Here is a 23,007-nt window from a genome sequence, read left to right on the forward strand (position 1 = left end):
AGAAGCCGCACCGGAATGCCCAGGTGGGATGCTCTTTCCTCTCTGAGCACGGGGGCTGCTCGATCTGCCTTGTTACTGACCTGAAGTACATCTGCTAACCCACCACATTCTCAGCCCCACGTGTTGACCTGAGGAGGTTTGATGAGAAGGACTGATTTCAAAAATAGATGGCCTGTGTGGCTGATTTATTTCAGCTGAAGCAGACTACCAGATCCTCTGAAGCGGTCTCAATTACCTTTACGTAAAGGCTGTTATTCTTCTCCTACAAGTAGTAGTCATGTTTGAGTGGCCCGATTTGTGCAGATTTGGCCTGCCTTGTCCACTTAAAAGATCATTAATCACCACTCCAGTTTATAAATCAAGGAGGCCAAGTTGCTGAGAGCAATTGAGAGTCTGAGGCTCCGCAGAAGTACTTAGCCAATTCCCAGACCCAGGCTTAGCATTTCTTTCTCCCCGCCTCTAGTAGTCAGACAATTCATCATCCTTCTCCCATTGAGGCAGAATGAGCCTGACAGAGGAATGCCTGAAAGCTAATCAATATGATCAAGTTGAGGGGGAGAGCGTGTCACAATGATTTTTTTAAAAATTTTTGTTTGTTTGTTTCTAAGTCTTTTAAATAAACAAAACCCATTCCCTTTAAGATTTGGTAGTTTGAATTTATATAAGAAAAAAGCAAAAGGCAAACAAGTGCAAAGCAAAACTCAGGATGCAGCAACAGGGGGAAAAAAGATACTGCAGACACCCTTTTGCAGTAGTTATCTGTGAAGAAGAATAAAAGTGTCAGGCAAGGAATAGGACTATTATGATTGTGGATTATCAGTTTTGGGTACTACAGTCACACAAGATCGCTTTTCTTTTACAGCAGTGTCAAGTGCAATTGGCAGGCCAGAAGTCAGAGGAGGTCTGCTCCTACTAAATAAACATCAGCCTGTACTGTGCTTGCATGAGGACTAATGAGGTTACGATAGAAAATGGATCGGCTCTGTAATAAGGCAGAGTAAGGCAACTTGAACAGGAGGTTTATTTTCCTATTCCGTGATAAGTTGCTTTTACATATTTCGAGCACAGCCCTTTTTTGGAGAGAGAGAAAACATAAATTGTTCATTGTACAGAAGAAAGCATGAGTGACAACTGTAAGTGGAATAGACAGTTTCCATTACTCCCTCACACTTGCTGAAGAATAATTTGCAAAGGCTGGGTAAATTGTGTTTTAAGAAGTGTAATGACGTGTAATAATTTCCTGTCAGCATGTCAGCTACAAGCAGAGTGAGTCTGATAATTTTGGGATAGGAGATGGAAAGAATTGAGGACGAGGGGGAGGGAAGACAGAGAGAAGAAATGGGAAGGTCTTTTAGGATCGCTGGCTTCAGAAACTAATGAAAGCATAATTGTAAAAAAAAAACAGGTGGAGTGCTAGATAAAAGCAAGAGCTGTGCAGCAACCCGCCCAGATACTAATTCCCATTTGCTTTCCCATTAATCTTGCATAAAGATTCCAGGTCACAGGTCCAGCTACAGGGAGTATTAAGCAATTTAGTAGGATGGGAAATGGCTCAGAAATCAGAAAATGGATGATCAGGAAAATTTCCTTTTCTTGTCCTGTGAAAGGCATCTGTATCATAATGCAGACAAAACATTTCTACTCTCATGTCTTTCTGAGCACGGGGGAAAAACCAAACAAATCTGAAAAGAAAAGGGAAAAAAAAAAAGAGTTGCAATGTATTTGACTACCTACTTTTGTCTTTGAGAATGCACAGTGTGGTAGAGATCAGTAAATGCCACGGCTTATAGATCAACCTAAGATGAATGAGCCAGTTATTTTCACACACTGTTTCACTCTTTCTTCTCATTTTTATCTTAAAGAGAATATTGTCTGAGATTTATTATTTATTAATTTTGTTATTTTATCATGCTGGCAAATCTGTCAGGAGGATAATATTTACTTTAATCCACCCATGGTTGAATCAAAATTTCACTCTCCATTATACATATATGCACCTAGAGTTACTCTACTGACCTCATCGGATTTAGTACTGATTCACACTGTTGCAAAAGTAAAGCGAATTTGACCCTCAACTTGTAAACGTTATATTATCCAGCCCACCTACTTGATAGACCAGGATTTCCCCTCTTCAATACACATTGTTTTCCAGACCAATTTATTAAACAGGATTATTTCTACTTTTTTTATTATTATTATTTGGTGGAGGAAGGGCTGTGAAAGAGATTATTCTTTTCTTAGAGAAGCTACTTTAGTATTGAATATAACAAGTGACATCCTTTTCCTAACAGTCTGTTTCTCTTCTTAGTGCTGTCTTGAGTGGTGGTCTTGAACATCCTCCACTGCTCACTAGAATTTGAGCTTTTAGAGGACAGAGTACTTTCAGCCTTAAATATGCCTTGGAAAGAAGTTCTCTGTACTTCAACTGATGAATTCACTGGTTAAAATGGAACATTTACCTCTGGGTATGCAGCAATTTAGCGAGTCTTTTGTTTTAATGTATGCCACTTTGTAAAACATGTTAATACACTCTGGGTTTGGTGGGTTTTGTTGTGAGTTTTTTTCTCAATAAAATGTTAACAGCTTTTACCTCCAAACAGGTTTGAAAGGAGATTTCAAATCCATTAGTTTTTTTTTTAAATGTTTAAAAAGATGTACAGGCAGTCATATCTTGGGGCTGAGTATGGAACCACTCAGCACATTGCTGCATGCTGACTGAAAGAAAGGAGCTGACGTATCTTAATTGTGTGACAGTGCATTTGTCACCCCTAATTTTGAAACTGATTCCATTGGAATAGCTATGTTATGAATGCACACACATGCCAGACAGCTGGAAGAGAATGATGCGTCTTGTTTGCCTTCAAGGTGTGCCACTGAAGAAGTGTCTTCAGACTGTGGCCTCCCTTTCCCTTCCTCATATTCAACAAGTATCATCTTGAAAAGTTTTTTAAATAAAGTTTGAAGACAAAGTAGACACAAAATTACTAGCACTGTCCTAATGTTACACAACATAGCAAATAAAATCATATTACAAATGTGACAGCATAAGTGATATCTCTCAAGAGCTACTTTCAATAAGGAACAGCTTTTACATGAGTGCTGTTCTGGGAGGTTCTTCAGGAATCAGCATTTCATGTCCAATCCTATAGAATTCTATCAGCAATCACTTCATTACCCAACCCAAATTTCCTTTCAAGTGGAAAAATGCAAAGATATATGTACTATTGTTAGGAGTAAGACATGGAAGAAGTTAAACCTCTGGAATGAGGCATCATATTCTACAGAGGAACAATTCTGAGAAGTACCTCTGGGTCTGGGATGAGAAGCAACTCAACATGAACTACCAGTAAAATGCAGTAGTAAGTAGCATATAAATGGGGCTTACTCACTGCAAACTGTTCTCGTGTCTCTCCTTTTGAAAGGATGTTGAAAAAAGGGAGAGTACAGCAAGTAGCCATAGAAATGATCCAACATGCTATAGAAATTGCCGTGTACGGAGGTGCTAAAGGAAATGAAGCTGTTTAGCTTATCATAAGAAAAAAGAAAAAAGATCAAGGTGATTTAATTACAGTAGTACAAGTACCCTTCCAGAGAAAAAGTACTGTAAACTGAAGTGCTTTCTAATCTACTAAAAAACACATAAAGAAAATCAATGGCCAGAAGCTGAAGAAGACAGACAAATTCATATTAGTACTAAGGTACAGACTTTTACAGCAACACTAACTACCAAGGGAAGTGGTGGATTCTCCACTACTTAATATAGCCAAAGCATTGTCTGGAAGTCTGCCTGGAAGATACGCTTTTGTCAAACATAAATCACTGAGCTCAGGAAATAAAGCTATATGATCTAATGGCTCTTTCTAGCCCTTAGATCCCATGTATTTATAAAATATGGTATAGATTAAAATTTAACTAATAGCTTTGAGAGTTTCTTTGGTTTCTGTTAATTTATTGGCTGTTTTAAAATACTTAGTGGGTATTACAGCCTGTCTCTGTTTTCCCTGAGAGGCTAGGGTCAATTCAGAAGTATTTCACTTTACTTTTGAGAATAATTTTATAGGCAGCTATAGCCACACTCTTCACATATGTTCATACTGGACTGAGGAGCAGTCCAGTAAATGAGCTGATAAAATACATGTTTCCTGTTAGGATATCTCCCTAAGTTGCACAAAAAAAGAGTTTGAAGAAATGATATGTATTTTGTAGTTTATGCCCTTCCACAGATTATTTCTGCAGAATTTGTTTCAAACAAGTGTAAGAAAAGCTCCGAATACTATTTATAAGTCCTGACCTTCTTTACCTAGGACTTAGTGAGAAATAATTCTTCAAGAGTCTTTTGTTCTTCTACAAAGAGCGACCGATGGGCCCTCTTTTGATCAATATGAAGATAAACAAACAAACCAATATTTAAATGTCTGAAGTCTCCATTGCTGTAGTATGTAATCATGAATTAAAAGGTTTGGCAAACTGTACCTTCATGGCTCCAAAGTAGGCATTGCTGCCAATTAGATCAATAACATACATTACTGAATATTCTTAAAGGAAAACTAAGTATAACCGTGGCCCATAAAAAATCATTATTTCAATTTAAAAGATAGAAAGGAGTCAAAATACAAATCCAAACCACATATATATGGAGAAACTAGCAAGTTACAGTGTTTTCTGTCATTCCTCAATTTCCCTCCTTTGAATTTTGCCATTATTATTGTTGTGGCTCTCATTAAGTTAATGGCTATAATTAGAATTTACCATGTGACAGGCACTCTTCAGATACAAAGGAAGGTGCAGACTCTGTCGGGAAATGCATATTAATGATTATTGTGTTTCATATTGTTTTCATTTTTAAGAATATCCAAACAATGAAACTTTAAAATGTTTTCACTTAAATGTGGTGGAAGTAATCAGTGTTTGCAGAAGACAGATCAAACACGGACTAGGCTTACAAATCTTTCTTTCCCATAAAGATTGCTTCTGCCACACATGGAAATAAGGAGCATGCAGTCTTGACAGATAAGCTGATCCTTGCCTTTGTTATGGAGTGAGCTAGGACACATGGTGTGCACTGGTCTGTGAATTGCCCTAGACTGACAGGAAACTGAGCAGATGCTCGTCAGGATCTTTAGTGATACTTTCACCCTCTCACAGTGGCTTGAGCCATGGCCATAGTCCAAGGGTCCTTTCCGTCAGACAGAGGTTTTGAGTGAGGGAGGTTAAACCCACTGAAGGCACTGCTTTGTCCCATAGACATGGGGTGACCAGCAATGGAGCTGGAATTTTAGAATTCCAAGCCCTCTGCTTTAAGGGTTTATACCTTCCCTCCAACACCAGCCTAATGCCTTCTACAGCCACACCGTCTGAAAATTGCCATTTCTCTTTTGATGCATGTAATCTCAACTTGGGCAACTGGTCTGGGGTGGATAAGTCTACCAGAAATAAGGAGTGGCTGATGTCTGCTGTGTCTCCATGAAGATACTTTGTTCCTGTACAGTCCTCAGTGACTATATCCCTCAATGTCACGTGGACCTTCACTCAGCATGAATTTTCTGGCTGTGGAAATAAAACTGACAGAATTCACATGCCCCACACATTGATCTTATAACCATTGGAAGGGTGAATGTGTTACGCCCCAGAAGAATAGCGGACGTCACAACTAACTGCCCTACTGGTTTTGTGGCATCCATTTTGTCTACATCTCAATCTGCTGAAGGGAACAGATCAATGTCTTCTTTCCTCGAGATACACTGGCATCCAAAAAGTCAGGATTCCAGTTCACATCATAGGGCACAACAAATGCTGTCTACTACCCTGAATCATATAGCTGTTTCAAACAACTGAGGACCACAGCTGCACTTTAACGAGGTCCAAAACTCTTTCATGGTCAAGGTGAAAGGTTCATTCAGGTGGCTGAACGAAAGAGACAGGACGGACCTCTGAGCTACACTGGGCCTTTGATAGGAGGGTCAGTGAAGTTTACTGCGCTATGACTGCTCTGCATTAGGGTGATGACTGCCCATGGGTCATCCAGTTTCACTATTTATAAATAAACATGCAGGAGTGTACGACAAAGGACAGATATTTTATGCCATCTGCACACATATGAGGAGCAGCTTCAACACAAGTCTTGGCATACAATTCTTGCGCTGGCTTAAGGACAGATTGGGCTGTCTTACCCAATACCCACAGGCAGGCCCAGACACTCAGAGTAGAAGGTTCGTACTCACACAAGATGTGAAAGCCCTGTTTCTTCCTCTCTAAATGTTCCCTTTTCCTAAGATCTGAACAGGCTCATCATTTCCTCCTTGGAACCATAAACAATATATCAACCTAGCCTCCCCTTTGCCTTTCTCCCTCTCCAGTATCTGTGAGAATCCCACCAGACAAGGAGGTTTATTTGGGAAGGGTAAAGTTCAAACGTCAGGCACAAGAGAACACAAGAAGGTACCTCTCAAGCTTAACAGTAAAATCTCTAGTATCTGTGCATGACACCTCTTGTATTTCTGCTTCTCCCCCTACTGCCATCTCCAGTTCAAACTCGAGTCCCTGATATGCCCCACATTCTTCCGTCATGGCTTTAAGCAGCCTGCTCACCTAGATAAATCTTCAGCTATACAACAGTCAATTGTCATAAAATAAAATGCAGGCCATTTTGGCCACATCGGTCAGAGGAGGCCACGTTTCCACATGCAGTGCATTTCCCTTCAGTCTGCTTTGCTAAAAAAACCTTTGCAGTAGGCTATTGGAAAGTAGTCCAGCCAGAACCAAGTTCTTCTACCTAGGAGTGCCTGTGACAGCAGGGAGTCTGACAGTCAGACATTCTCAGCATTTAGCATCGCACAGTACCCCCTGCATCCTTCCTCAGTTTCCCGGAGGAACTGCACCCCTACACCAAAGCATGCAGCTGTGGGCAAAAGCCGAGGTTAGACTCACTGCTGGAGACGTCCATGTAGAAAGTGAGACCTTTGAGAATGTGTTTTTCCTCCTCTGCTGTGCAGTTGCTGCACACTGTGCTGTTACCTGGGAATTTCCAAGTGAGTGCCAGCATGGCGGTGAGATTGCTCTGACCATCGCAGGAAGCCTCTGCTGATGTGCAATTATCTGAATCCAAGTTCACCCCTCAGATGATTGCAAATGCAGAAGCTTCTGGCCTCATTTGATAGTGTCCGAGGTCAGTTCTGCTTAAGCTGCCCACAGCTGCACTACTTCTCTTTTAAGGACTCTGTGTAAAGCTAGATTTTTACTCTGAATTTCAGAGACTACGCAAAAGGTATGATGAAGTCCTGAGCTGCAGGCACTTTGGCCATATTACAAGTATAGAAATGATTTCTAAATGTAGTGAAAATTATGAAAGCTTTATTATTCATGATGACACTGATTATCAGACCCCATACCTCACTGACAAATTCAGCCACTGCTTTCAGATGAGATATCATACTTTGTCCACAGACGGCCCTCAAGGTAGGAATTAATTATTAAATACTAGTTGATGATAATTACATGATAACTTTATTGACAAAAATCAGAAAGGAATGTGTGATGTGTTCTAAATTTGCTCTATAAAATGAATCCTCTGAGAAAAGAGAATGTCTATTCTGAAATAAAAAAAATAGTTCCTATAAAAACCATCTTTTGAAACCTCTTTGTCAGGAACACTAGCATCATGCTCTAAAAGCAGAAAATAGGAACACAGATTTTAATCCAAATATTTTCCTTGTCTGCATTAAATGAAATCTAGATAATAAAGCAGAACAGTAATTCAAATTCAGTACCGAGGATCACATTCAAACTGAGTGTCCCTGCACAAATCCATATTCATATTTAGTTTTGTATATTCTTGTGTCATTCAACACTCACCTTTTCAGAAAGGGTGTCTGACTTCAGACTCTTCAAAGTGAGTGGTCTTAAATGAAGCTCCCAAAAATCGGATAACATTTACCAAAAAAAATCAAGCTTCTTCCACTATATTATGTTATTATTTCTTACACTTGCAGTCAGTAATAGTTTTTAATGCTACGGATTAGTTTTTCGTAGTTTTAGAAGGTAAACTACTTCATGAAGTACTACTACTTCTTTTCTGATTCTTCTTGGATATTATTGTGTTAACAAAATTTCCAAGTCCAAGGGGGAATGAAAAGAGGATTTAGGAGAAAAACAAGTTTGATCATTGAATATTGCCTCTCTCAGAGTGTTTTCATTTGTACCTATGTACTGCTACTTGCACTTAACAGTATTTTATATATATATAGAACTAAATAAACAGACAGAAGGTATGGCAGGAAAAAACCCCACAGAAATGTAGAGGACTGTTTGTGACAGTTGTATGAGAACTGAGTTTTAACATGCATGTCAGAAATCAGACCTATAACAGAGAAACAAGGTGTCTCAGAACCCCAGCAAAATGCTGCTCTAGCATTTTATCAAAGCTTTAATCTTTTCGTCATCCAAGGAGGTAGATTTTCCTCAAGAATGGTCTTAGAGCCTGGAATTAGAATCACAGATAGATCTGGACGGACCTACACCTTTATGACAGTAGATGCAAGCGACAATTGGAGGTATGGCTAAACAGTCTAGTCTGGTGTTTTCCCAAATCTTGGGATGTGTCTGTCTCCGCACTGTCAATGTAGCTGGATCCCAATCATCCTCGCTGCATAACTCTTACTCTGTGGCCATATTTGAGCTGAGCAAAAGACAACCATTTCCTTCTGAGAGGAAACTCAGTAGGGTTGAGGGCACAATTTGCTATGAGATCCGCACCTTACAGGCGGACTTATGGTGCACAGTGTCGGCCATGACATCTATTGAATCAACACAAACTACTATCAGTTTGGGGAAAAGGCCTGATTCTAGTCCAAAATCAAGGACTCATGCACACAGCATAATGTGGTAATTTATTCATGAATTTTCCACTGACAAGGACTCAGAATTACACAATGGTGGCCCTTATGCCTGTTACAAGTCATGGTGAAGGTTGAAAACATCATACAATAATGTAAAGCTCATCAGTCATCTTCCTTGCCCTGCAGTTGTACAATCCACAAAGACTGAAGGCCCTTATACCTGTGAGATGTTGTCTGTGCAGGTCACATACAATGACTGCAAAGGCTTTGGAGACCTCTACATGATCATAACTGTGGCAGACTTCCTTAGCCCAAACTTGCTGCCCAGCAACTGGTGGATTTTCAGGCTCAAATGGATGGTGGTAACAGCAGAGGGCCTCAGATGTTACTCTCTCATCCAAAAATTCTGGATCTGCTGTCATCTCAGAATACAAAATCTCCACAGTAACACATGGTCACCTCTGCACTCCTCTCAACAAAGGGACGGTTACTCAAAGTCCTATCCCTGACCACATCCCTGACTAACACCACAGACCTGCAATATTGGCTCATACCTTTGGCAAAAATGTCCGCTTACATCCTGACGCACCAGCTCCCCCAGGGTGGTGCTATGCCTTCTCAAGCATAAGCAGCAGAGGCGGGGACAGCAGAAATGGCAAGGAGTCGGTAGACTCAGAAGACAGCACGTTGTCTCAAACAAAGCTGCCAAAATGTTTCACCCATGGTTTCCTAATTTGAAGCGGTCATATCCTATGTACGAAGCAGGGCACGCTAGATAGATTGGTGGGTGAGTAAATGCGAAGGCATAGGAGATAGAGACTGAGCCAGGCCACAAGGACAACTGATACACCTTGAGGACATGACCAGTCCACCCGTAGCTAGTGCCTGCTTTGAACGACGACGGTGTGAAGAGCATCCCAGCCCACCTGGCCCAGAAGTCAGAAGTTACCCCCTGACGTGGGTCACATGATCAAATAGACATATCATTGTCTTACTTTTGGCCCCAAGCACAAATGAAAGAGCCTCAGTACCTCTTTCACTACCTTTATTCTTTAAAAGGACATGAAAGAAATCACATGCCTTCACATGAGACACATTGGAAGAAGGTTTTGGGGCCCGCAGAATAAAAACTGTCTATTTTTATTCTGGAAGTGGGCCATCCATCCATTTCTCTGGGAAAGTAATGCTTACTACAAGTGTAATCACTGTAACTGAATCATTATGTTGTCTGGGTTTTTCTTTTCTCTCTTACTGCCTTGTTCAATACTCTGCCCTTGACAGTATATCTTTCCAAAGTCTGTTTCACTGAATAGCCTTTAGACAGTTCTGGTACTTTTTAAATACCAGACTGAAAACCAACTCAGATAACAGATAGAAATCATACATAATGGCAAGAGAACGGAATTAGTGGAAGCTTTATAACAAAAACAGTATTTAGAAGAGAAATGATTAATCAGTATTGGTTGAAATCTCCTGTAATGATGAATAATTCAATATATAACTGGTAAGAGTATCACTAGCCTGTATCACTATACATTTGGTTCAACTGAGAAAATCACTATGTAAATAGAAAGAGCACAGAAGCACTCCAAGGCCCCTGTAACAATGGGAAATTCTTTATTTAAATGATGGAATTAACATCAGCCTGAGGCTTTCCTGTGAATTTCTGATGTAAAGCTGCAATTTGCATATCTGTGAGTATGTATGATATAGATTATCACATATAAATAAGGATCTGCATAGCTCTATGAATTTTTCCTATATGCATCTATGAGTAAGTAATAATGTACTGCCTATTTTGGATTTCTCTCTGTGTAAAGAAGCATTAACCGCCTAGCATGCAAGAGTAATTTAAATTAGTGGCGTGTAATAAATGGGTGGGAGGCAGTCTCTGTGCAGTGGCCCTAGAGCACAGCTGTGAAGGGGCAGCAATGGCCCCGTCCAAACTGGGAGTGTTTGGCCCCACAGATCTCCCTTCCCTGATGGTGTGAGGAAGAGAATAGCTGTGGCTGCATGTATGGCAGCACAGGAAACATCAAGAAAAGCCTGTGAACTAACCAACAAGCAGCTGCCCACCCCTGCCAGCAACTAACAACGAATGTCACTGTCATCTGTGCCCTGCCTTAGGTAAGGAGAGAAGAGAGCCATCACAGATAGGTAACTAGCTCCACCTCTGACAGGGGATCCTCCAGAGATAGGGCCTAGGTGCCATCTTGCTCCTTTGGCATCATCTGACACATGCAAAAGGAGTGGGAGAAGGCAGAAAACTGCCTGAAAGTACAGACTATATAATCCCTGACCACGCACTAGCAGTCTGTTTTGATCTTTTGTCTGGAGTGCCGACATTACAGTAATGAGGAATTAACACTGAGCTAGAAGATAAAGATGTCCCAATATGTGGGGGGAAATATTGATCCTCACTCCACTCTCACCTAGGATTTGAACTGGCAGCAACATTTGCATCCCTCAAAGTAATTGTCCCAGCTATCAATGTTCCCTTTGGTTATGTGGTACCTCACTCTACTCGTCTAATCCTGCACTGATAGTGGGAATCATTATACAAATGAGATGATACAGCACAGATGACAACATAATCTATCATTTCTTCCTGTAACAATCATGTTGTATGGTATTAATTCAGGCAGATCTGGAAAGAGAACCTTGACATGAAAAGTGGCAGCACCACACTCACTTTGCCCATCTTGGAAAAGAAACACCAGAAGTGTGATAATTGCAAAAAAATTATGTTGCGGCTTGGTGTCACTTTTCATAAGCTGGACTGGTGTTTCACATCCTTTGGTCTATGAACTGCCAACAGTCTAAATGAAAACAACCCATGAAACAACTGCCAAGAAGATAAATAATAACAGTCCTTAGATTCACACACATTTGGGTTTAAGTGAAAAACAGAAGCAGCATGACACAAGGTGAGGTTTTTTTCCAAATCCCAACAGATTGAGTTGCTGCATTAAAAATGGTTGTGAGACACCAAGCTAAAACACAGCTAGATCATGCTTGATATCATCAGCTTACTCTAAAGCATCTGTTGCTTTTGCAATAATTGGTAGAAGTTCATACTTTCTCATCCTGAGTTCCAAATTTAAATTTCCCCTGCTAATCAAAAACGGTCATCCCTTTTCATTCTGTAGCACAGACAATAAGTAAAATGCTTCAAGTCTGAAACCAGGAAATTTGATGGCTAGCATCCTGCTACCTTCACATAAATACCCGAGGAATCCACTGACCTTTTGTGTATCAGCTACCCAGGATGTTTCCCCCCTCCACAACTCATTCCTAGACCTGAAAAAGGTGAGATCTGTTCTGTGAACAGTAAAGTTGAGGTATATGGGGAAAATCACATATTTTTTTTTCAGAAATTAGAATTCCAGAATAACTGAAGGATTTTTCACTGAAAAATGTCATACCTGGAAGTGCATTTGGATTTTGCATTAACATTTTACAGTTACATATTCAGTGTTAAAACTTTGGCTAATGAAATATGAACTTTTCAGAACGGAATGCAGAAATAGAATCTTTAAGACTTGGGTTATGGGTCCTGGGAACACAGAAGAACTAATTTTTTGTTATCTAGATAACAAGGTGTTCACTGAGAAGCAACTTCCTTGAAGAAGATAACTAAAGATAAAACTTTTTTTCATAAAATAGCAACAGCAAGGACCCTTCCAGAGGGCAGTAAAAACAGTAAAAGCCTCCAGGACCACATGGCATTTATGCAAGGGCCTTCAAGGAACTTAGGTATTAAGTATCAGAACTATTACTGGTGACATGTAGACTCTAACTTAAATAATTTTGGAAGAATAAAAGATACAAAATATCCTTGTTTTTAAGGATGTTTTTAAGGTAGAGAACTGCAAACAGGAAGCATTGGCAAATTCTTAAAAGCTGCAATGGAACCTAATGATAAATTAGAGAAGAGTTGATGCAGCTTTTGTAAGAAAGCCACGCCTTAAAGATCTGCTTGAAGCTTTTGAAGGTATGAGCAAGTATATGAGTAAGCTTGAACCAAGTGACACAATGTACTTGAATATCTAGGGATCTTGCTCAGGGTCCTTTACCTTTGGCTTCTGAAGCAAGCAAGCTGTTATGGAATAAAAGGGAAGACCCTTACAGAGATATACAGAGATAGAAAATAAAGGGTGTGTGCCATGAAACTCTACACTGCCATCTACGCCCAAAAAAAATATGTTGAAAAGAAGGAAAATACTGAGGCAACAAAGTTTGCTGAGGTAGAAAGTTATTTGTGATAGTCAAAACTAACACTGTCTAAAAAGCATTGCAGAAGAAATCACATGCTAGTGACTGATAATATGACAGAATGTCAGTAGAGATGCAATGCCAACAAAAAAAAGGAAGGCATACATAAAAAATATTCTTAACTACGCAGTTTTGGACTTTAAATTATCTACTACCACTTGCAAAGAGAGCATGTGATCTCTATACATAAAAAATATTCTTAACTACGCAGTTTTGGACTTTAAATTATCTACTACCACTTGCAAAGAGAGCATGTGATCTCTGGAAACATCAGTTCACTGTTCTGTAGTAGGCAAAAAAGCAAGAACACTATTAGGAAGTATCAAGGAAAAACAGTAAAACAAAGTAACCTCAACATGCTACCATTAGTTTTTTGTTAGTTCATAACCTGAATTCTCATGTGGCTCTAGTTGTCTTATTTCGGAAACTGACCTTACCGCAAAACACTCCAAACAGTGAAAAGAAAAAAAAAAAGGCAGAAAGAAAGAGAATTCTAGAGAGTATGGAGTAACACAAGGAAAGACAAACTAGACCAGGATTTTTGGCCTGCAAAAGAAGCTGCTGAAGAACGATGTAATAAAGATCTGTAAATAATGAATATCCTGGCCAAGGGACTAGGGAATTATGATTTGTTATTACTCTTGACAAAACAACTAGGAAAAACAATAAACATGTTGAAAGTCTGAAAGAGAATCTGTTGGGTTTTTTAATACAATGCACAACTAAATCCTGGAAGTTAATGGAAGATGTATTTATTAAACCCAAGATCCATAACACATGATTCTCTGGGTATGACACCTGGATCATAAGCAAGTTAAACCAGTGAACGGTAGAAGATCATAAGTCAAGGGGAGTATCACTATAGGGTTTTCTTCTCCTTAATATAAGCTCCAGGTTTTTTTCACTGCCCAAGAGAGGTTAGAAAAATCTTTGACTCAGACATTAGGGTCACTAACTACGACCAACACCTTGTACTCGTAACCACACTACCCCCATCCCAGTTTAGAAGCTAGATGAATGCTTTTGCCTTGAATTTGGTGCTGGAGTCCACGTTGTACTGCTGTTGTCCATACAAGCTAGCTTGGAGCTTGTCAAAGTACATCGTAAAGGGTTTGCAGACATGTCTTTGCAATATAGAAACGCTATGGGCAAAAAGTGGGTGTGTGTTAGGGGACTGCAGAATACCATGAAACTTTTTGTCATCTTCCCATGTGCTGTTCCCCCAAACCAGCATCTTGTAATAAGAAAGATCTACTAATTAGAGAGCATTGTGCATCTCACATCAGCATACAGTAAAACAAACATTTAATGCAATAAAATACTGATTAGGAGTAATGGCGGTGATGGATTGTGTCGAGGAGAGGGACAGAGGCTACGAACAGCACACCAAAAACAACACTGGGGACAGTGAATACATTTTTAAGGAAATAGTTCAACTCTCCATTAAAAGCACAGTAAATTACATTCTCTGGAAAAATGGCATTGTTTCCCCTCCTTTCACCAAAAATCTTAAAAGACCTTTTGGACAAATGACATATACATCTAAATAATATTAAGGCTGGAGCTTATCAAATGCTTTTTTCATATGTATGAGCAATTATTAATTCAGTTGTTTAATTACTGACACAGTTTTCTTCAGAAGTATGAATAACTGCTAAAGTTTTCACAAAAATTTCCATGGTGTTGTCTGTCTCCTTTTTGCTGTGTATCTGGGTGAGCTCTACACCCAAAGAGCTTCCAAGATGACAGCAAAAATATTTCAAGGATGAATATTTATACCTTTACCTACTTAGAGAAGGTAGGGACTCATAGAAATTCTCATTACACTTTTTTTCTTTTCAGAAATACTTTCGCACACAATGTTATGTACTAGCAAAATAAAAGACCTAAGTGCTTCAGCTCTCCTCTGAATACAAAAGTCCATTTTGAAATATTTAAAAAAAAAAGTTGCAAACACATTCAAATAAGAGTAAGCAAGAGAAAGCAATGCAGGTTTGCAGTGAGTTAGGGGGTCGTGGTCCCCTATATTGGCACTACTCAAATGCACATCTTTGCAGTACCTCACCTGGGCTGCCGGTCTGTGAATGTGTCCATGGAGGATGGAGGTGCAGGAAGGAGTCCTAGAATGAGCAACAGATGAAAAACAGAAGTTAGATGTTTAGTTGCAAGGTTTTGTTCTCAACAAAGTAGCCAGGAGGTCAGCCAAAAGAAATGAAGGGAAAGAAACAAGCAGCAAGCTGGAGAAGGGTTGTATTTGGTAAAGAGGAAATGTGTCAATACAAGGGTTTGGAGGTGACTGTGCAGAAGCAGAAGTGTAAGTGAAATAGCTTATTTTGATGTGACAGCATTTTTGGTAGATTTAAGGCAATAAGGTAAGTGTTGATAGAAGGTTTCTAATAAGCAATTTGAGAAGTCCCAAGTGCCTGAACAAAAGTTGCGTAACAAAGGGCATTAAGAGGATTCAAAGACGTTAAACAGGAAGGAAAACAAGCAGCACTATATATAGGGAGAAGTCACAAGAAGGGAGAAGTCGAGTGAGCATTTGAACACAGCAGCTTTAGGTTTTAGCTTCCCAGGTTACACAGTTTGTCACCCATAACAGTGAACACAGACCAGAGCAGAAGAGAATAATTTCAGAGTCACCAAGAGAAAATTAAGACAGAGAGAAAAAAAAAAACAGTGAGTATAGTTAGAAGAATGGAGGGATTAGATATAGTATTTTTTTTTTATTTTGAAGCTTCTGATATTTTTATTAAGAAAAAAAATGTCACAGAGGTAGCCAGAAATTAGCTTTACCAAAGCTTCATGTTATTACTAAAATTTGTCAGATCTAGGAAGCTGAGGAAAGGATATAAAAGTTGGGGTACTAGCTGTAAACATCTGTATGGTGAGGTAAAAAGGCATAATAATGAAAAACTATCAGGAGTTTCTAGAGGGCAGAGAGATAGATAATTCCATGCTACAGTAGAGAAATAGCCAGAATACTCAATAAGGCAGCACATAATGTGATTAATGGGGCAAATATTTTTAACAGGTTTGAGTTAGTAATTGAAACCTTGCAAAAGACTGCACCCAAGAAACAAGATTATTTGAAGTCATCCTTGTTTCATGTTCTAATTTCATGCAAGGACCGGAAATGATGCAGTTGTGCAACATCCAATGAACTTTTTTTTTTTTTTTAATTAACTAAGAGATAAAAAATGAAGAGGTTTTTCTTTCTGAAGTTTGTGAAGCAGCTGTTTAAAGCGCATTCTGAGCTTGAGAGAGGTTTCCTGGGATAAATCAAAGCCGGTCACATGCTATGTGGTATTTCCACTGTGTCCTTGATTATCTAAGAGCACAGCAAGTAATCAAGAGTATCCTTCCAGCTCAGCAGAAGCTATTTCCACTTACTTTCTCAGTAAAAGAGGCTCCACTTCAGCTGAAGTCTGCTGTAGCTGGAAAAATTGAAGGCTTTCTATTTTCCCCCAGGGGCTATGTGTCTTGTGTCCATCAGTAACTTAGCACATTATTAGCTATAGAAGTCTTTATGGGTTATGGGAACCTGTTTTTCTTCTTCCCCTTCACTTGCAAAACACAGGATTTTATATTACTGTTCACAGATTGAATATACATTACTCTCCACTGCTAAAATTCCTTTGTAAACATACACTACCGTCAACTGGCTGTGGGTTCTGCGATCAGTGCTGGAGGTGGCAGCTCTGCAGGGAGTTGGAGGGCATCTGCGGAAGAGCAGCTCTTTGCTGGTGGAGTGGGGCTGTGCTCCTGGGGTTTTCCCTGCCCAGGCAGCACTTCCCCGGCTCAGACGGGGTGAGGCACCTTCTTGCCACACCTGGACACCGGCTTCACGAAGGGGCTTCCCAGCCCCATCACAGGAGGTGGAAGAAAAGTAGCTCCCACTTGTAGACAGCTTCTTTTCTTAGTCCTGAACTTCTCCTGCAGGATAAAACTACCGTCATTTGAAGTTCTTCTCCATCCTCCCCAGTCTTCCCCGTTCCATTAAACCCAGTATAGCTGTGTCTTTATCTCCTCTGGTATATCTCCTCTGTTGGAACTGGAAAGGGCATCCAATGCCTGACTGCAAACATCCAGAATCAACTGGCTAAACATCGTTAAGTATCCAATGTTCAGCCTGGAAATGCCTAACCACTAGAAACACAGAGCAGTTCCAAAATATTCACAGAAATCTGCTCCTTCACCTTAATTTTCCAACCCTCAGGAGTGCTAAATCTCCAGCCATACCGAATTTCTTCTCCTAATTTTTTTCATGTATTGAGAAAGGCACGCATTAGAAATATCAGTTTATACACACCATCATAAATACAGTTATTAAAGTTTTGTGTCGATCAATTTATCATTTCAGGAAGAAGCATTACAGCGGATAGTACCTCCCACTATTTAATAAACAAAGAAAAAAAGAAACAAATTAAATTTTCCCATGAAAGCTACTTAATATAGAGTGCCATCTGCTGGCACAACTGAATTGAGGCATTGTTCACAAGCATACAGGTTCAATAAAGTTTTTTATGCCCTGTTAAAGGCACATTTCAACTCTAAGCTGTTTCACACTTTCAGTTTTATTTATTCATGGCGATGCCTTTACAGACTAAAAGGGCAGTCATGCACAGTGGTGTAGACAGCTCTTGTGTGAACATGGGGGAAAAAGCAGTGTCTATTAATTCACATTTTTATATTCAAAGTGTGTCTTTGTTGTTTGGGGATTTCTGTATGTATCTATTTTTCTTTAACATTAATACATTTTTGAAACTATCATTTTGGAGAAACTGTAAATTGAAAATATAAGATATTTTCTAAAATACTGTGGGTAAGACTTTTAAAAGTACCTACTTTCCTCTTCACCTTGTGCCAAATGTATTTGTATAACTCTTAAGCAGCTTCAAAAATCCAACCTGCAGGTCTCAGGTTTAGAAGCATATTACCGATAAAATACTGTTGTATACCTGCTTGGTGTTTTTTTCTACAAAAGTATGTGGATCAAGCCTTTCTGACTCCTAAATGCTACTTAAATACCTTTAAAAAATACTGCTTCCTCCATAACCAGGATAAAAAAAAAGTTGCCTGCAGTTGGCAGCTAGGTGTTGCCAGTGTCCTAGGTTCTGGGCTGTGCCAACAATGAGCTGAACATTGAGAAGAACTTGAAGGTAAGAGGATGGAGGAAAGCAAGAGATAGTGTGCTACGTTGCTAAACTTTCTTCTGTTTAAAACCAAAGTTAAAGTAACATTGTCTTTTGCTAGCTCGAGGACTACTTATTGAAGAAGTCTAGTTTGCATTAGGTGTTACCACTATTAGCAACATTTGCACTTCAGGCTACATTGGGGGAATAAAAAAAAAATATCTTAGGAAAACCTCATTCACTGCAGGGACAACAGAGATTTTTATTATTCTACGACACTGGAGTTCAATTTCTGATTTCCAGCATGTTCACAGCAAAAGGTACTTTATTGTCTTCCCCATAGAAATTACCATTCAGATTGCGGCTCACTCACACTCCCTCCTCTTACTTCTTTAGAGGCAGTTCCGTGACAAAATGTACCGGAACAGTTCCTGAATAGTTAAGCTCCTTCTATATCTCTTTTTTAGTGATAACAGCTATTCCATTTTGCTTTTCTTATAATGTTGTTTCACATCTGACTCTTTGTTTGACTTCCTCCGCTTTGTTGTGCAGTTCCTATGAATTATTGAGGCAGTTTCCAGTTGAATCTCGCTATCCAAATTAAGTACTCCTATTTTTAACTACCCACTTCGCTATTATCCTCGTAGTATTTACTTCCTCTTTACTGTCCATTCTCTTATCAGTCAGGTTAGCAAAAATCCAAGAAGGCTACTTCGCCAGGTACTTAATCAGGCAAACATCTCAACCTTTGCGTTGCAGCTTTCACCAATCCTGATGATAATCATTAGCTTCCCAAATATTTGCCCTCTGGGTCTAGAAAATAGAAGAATTCCCACAAAGGTGTTTGAACATCATCCCCCATCTAGCACAACCCTCTTCGAGCCGCTCAAGCAGGATTCTTATTCTTACAGTCAAACGGCAGAATGACAATGAAAGGATTCTTCCCCAGCCTCTTCAGAATGACTTTCACACCCATGCCAACCCCTCACAGCGTTGTGCTTGGACAGACTTTGCACCAGACTGTTTTCTAGATGCACTCTAATGGCCAGCTTCTTTATATTTCTTATCAAAAACGTAATCTTTCAGAGCAACATGAAGTTCCTGTACTCTGGCCTTCTTGCTTCCTTTTTGCTTTCCAACGATCTGTTTTCTTCTCTTATTCTTCAGCTGCTAGGCCCTGCTGTTACCATTTACTCAGTCTCTTCTTTCTTGCTGCTCAGTATTCTGTCTCTAGCTGTTGCACCCCATCACTCCTTCCACGGAACAAACCCCTTCCACAGATTTCCTTCACACACTGGTATTTTCCTCTGCCTTGTCATCATTTTCATATACTTCTAGAGGTCTCCTTTTCACCTGGGGATCTGCCAATCAACCCATCTGCAACTCCAGTTATATGCATGCTCTTACCTTTCATCTCGTCTGTCATCGTCAAATGTGTTTCTGTATTCTACCCTCATTTCTAGCTGCATTTCAGGCTCTCACACCTTTTTTTTTCCCCCTGAACATTATGAGATGACCCTTCATGCATATGTAAATTCTGTCAGAAACTCACTGAAGGATAACAAACACCTTACAGCTTCTGCATCCAGTCATCTTCATAGTTTCTGCCATATTTTGGTCTTCTCCACTGGTGCCCAAGTTTTTCTTCCTTACCCTAGGTTTAAAATCAAACAAACCATCTGCATACCAGGGTCCTCTCCAAAATCCTTCTTTTACTAGACTCTTACCAGCCCCTAGTTGCTTTGATTCTGACACCTTTTTACCTACATTAGCCCACCACTTCATTTAGGGTTAAGTATGATCAAAGGCCATGATCAAAGACTTCCTCTTTGTGCTGTTTAAACTAAGCCATATGGCTTTACAACACAGCTTATCTAGTCTTGTTTGAACTGGTTGTGCACTTCCACGCACAGCGATCACTTCCAATCATAGTAAGAAATCCATGTGGATTTTCTGATGCACTTATGCCAAAGCTCACATTACAGTTACCCCAGGCAGAGAAGCCGCCTGGTGTTTTGGAAGTCTGAACCAGTATTTCATAACTCCCCCCTCATTCAACAGTAAATGCCTGGCAGGAGGTGGGCATGCTTTGCTTTTGGGGTGTCGGTTTGGTGGGATTTTTTTCTTTTTCAGAAGTGAAACATCAAAGCAGAGTTCAATCAAGAGCAAAAGTACAGGGTGATGCTGCTGATAATTTGAGAAAAAAATGCTGACAGTCTAAAACCTTCCTAATGCAGCGGCTGATATTGATAAACGCAGGGAAGGACTTAAAACAGTATAATGGCCCTCTCAACTCAGACAGAGTGAGCTACTCACCATAGACCTCCTCTGACATGGCCAATAATTTTCACCAAATATAGTTCATTAGTGTCATTAGGACATTACTGATTCCCCCTTCACCTCTTTTTATTCTCAAAATAAAAATTTGAACAAAAATCTAAATTCGAACTTAACTCTCCAGAGGTAGGAGGTGAAAAAAGTGTCTTTTGCTTTACTTTAAAATGTCTACAAGCACTTCAGTTGCAATAAGAAAACGCTTTCAGGAAAAAACGACCCATATTCACGATGTTACTCAAGCACTGCAGTACATTATAGTAATTTATAGGAAGGCTATATCTGCAAAAAATCAAGAGTGAGAAATAGGACTGGAAACACATCCCTTGATGAACTTCAAGTGTTTTTTACATCTGAAACTAAGACTCCTAAATCACTGAATCAGAAATCATTGCCAAGCTGACTGCTTTCTTTGTTATGGTTATATTATTTTATATTTTTTTATCTGAGGACCAAAGTGCTATATGTTATACTTCTCCTGAAGTTTCATTTTAAAATAACGTACATATTATCTGGCTAATCTTTACCATTTCTATCATGAAAACCTAATATTCAGAAAATACTAATGCACTGATGTAGCTTCCAGAACTCTAATAACATGAACACTAATATATTGTACTGTTGCAGCTAAAACTTGGACTAAAGAATCAAAATAAAATGTTTATAAATGCCATATATTAGGCTGCCTGGTTTGTTATAAGGTAATAAACAGAAAAGCTTGCATCTAGTCATTCGTGGTTGTTAAATAAGATTCTTTGTGACTTGCAAAAAAACTAGAACACAATGAAGAATTATCAGTGCATTCTCCACGGAAGTCATCTACATGTGTTTATTTAATAAACAGAAGATGGCTTTATTATACACATTTGATTTCCATATGCAATCGTCTCCTTATCTGTCACTTGTATCTAAGCAGGGTGCTTTATACAAATCTGAAAATGAAAAATTCAGAGCAGGGCACAGGAAACTCATTTAATGTCGAGTGCAGTCAAAATCAAGATTTCTTTATTTGTAGTAACAACGCTGTTAAATCAGAAAATTACTCTCCTTTTCTGCATGTCCTTCTTCCTTTACAATTCAGTTGTTTGATCATAAATTGTCGAGTGCAATGACTTGTCTCCTCCACTTTCCACACTGGTCGAGACAGATTAAAAACTCCGGCATACCACCAACCAGTCTCAGCATACCATTAGCATATATATGAGATTTGAGACATTTTCTAATATTCTCCAGCAGAACTCATCTGTCAGCCAGGTGATGAATTATAAAAACTCTTAGCTTGTTTAGAAAAGAGGGGGAGAGTGAGAGAGAGCGAGAAAGAGAGAGAGACAGAAGAGGAAAACACGATCCCACCTTTCTTTTTCATTTTACCCATCCACCCTTGCAGTTATTCATTTAAATAAACACCAACCTTGATAAAAGAGACATAATGTGAAAGATTTTAATACATGAGCAGCACAGCACAATTAAAAGCTAATGAAAGTGGACAGAATTATGGAGTGGTCGCTGATTTACATAAATAATCTTTTAACACATTTTTTCCCACCTGATGTTAACAAAGATTCATAGGGTGCATTATGACATCCATGTAACTATCATGAGATGGTAACATCTCAGCACAAGGACTGTTCAGAAAATACTGGAATAATAAAAATGCCAGATTCATGCAATTCACAGAGGGTTGGGGCTTTTGTAATCATTCATGAGTTCAACAAGTTTTCATGCACATTCTGAAAATTTCATAGATTCAACTAAAAAAAATATTATTCCTTATTTGCATTTCATTAACCCGTTTGGGTTCTTTTCCTGACTAGAAGGTAGAAAGTGAACAATGGTATCTTGTGACTTAAATGAACAAACCCATGTGCACTATGAGTAGGAAATAGCAAATACGTGATGTCACAAATCATGACTATCCTTTCAAATATGTCAGTAGGTACTAACAGCTTATAAGCATATTTGAAAACCGTCCAAAGGCTACATGAAAGCTTTATATTAAAGAAGGGTTAATATTTATCATAATAATTGACACAATCATCAACTCCCAACATCATTTGTAGTATCCGACATAAACTAAAAAATATTTTTATTTCCCATGGACTCTTGGAATTAAAGCTGGGAAAATATTAAAAATTATATACATCTATTTTTCCACAGAAAAGTATTCTCGGGAAAAAAGCTTTTCACAAGCTCTAGGAAAATTTGGCAAACACAGTAAAAAAGGGAGAAAGGAGATTTTTTAAATGTCATTTTATTTCATGCCAACATTTTTAACATGTTAATTTCTGAGTGTGACAAAAAGGTTCATTTCTATACTTTGGTGGGGGCTGGTGGTGGTGGAAATCTTATTCAACTTTTCTTTCCAAAATGGTATTTTGGTTTAAAAATTAACCTGACCAGAAAAAAAGAAAGAGAAAAACATTTAGACG

The 23,007-nt window shown here is 39.1% G+C and overlaps 1 long non-coding RNA gene across 1 annotated transcript in view; it reads right to left on the reverse strand.

Moving 5' to 3' along the window:
* LOC128906171 (uncharacterized) overlaps positions 1 to 15,304 on the reverse strand; it is a 32,872-nt gene extending 17,568 nt beyond the window's left edge. Inside the window, exon 1 of the long non-coding RNA XR_008465083.1 lies at positions 15,175 to 15,304. This is a non-coding gene — a long non-coding RNA (uncharacterized LOC128906171). The remainder of the gene's footprint in view (positions 1 to 15,174) is intronic.
* Between the last annotated feature and the right edge of the window lie 7,703 nt (positions 15,305 to 23,007).

This window comes from Rissa tridactyla, chromosome 2 (assembly GCF_028500815.1).
Source record: "Rissa tridactyla isolate bRisTri1 chromosome 2, bRisTri1.patW.cur.20221130, whole genome shotgun sequence".
Taxonomy (NCBI): Eukaryota; Metazoa; Chordata; class Aves; order Charadriiformes; family Laridae; genus Rissa; species Rissa tridactyla.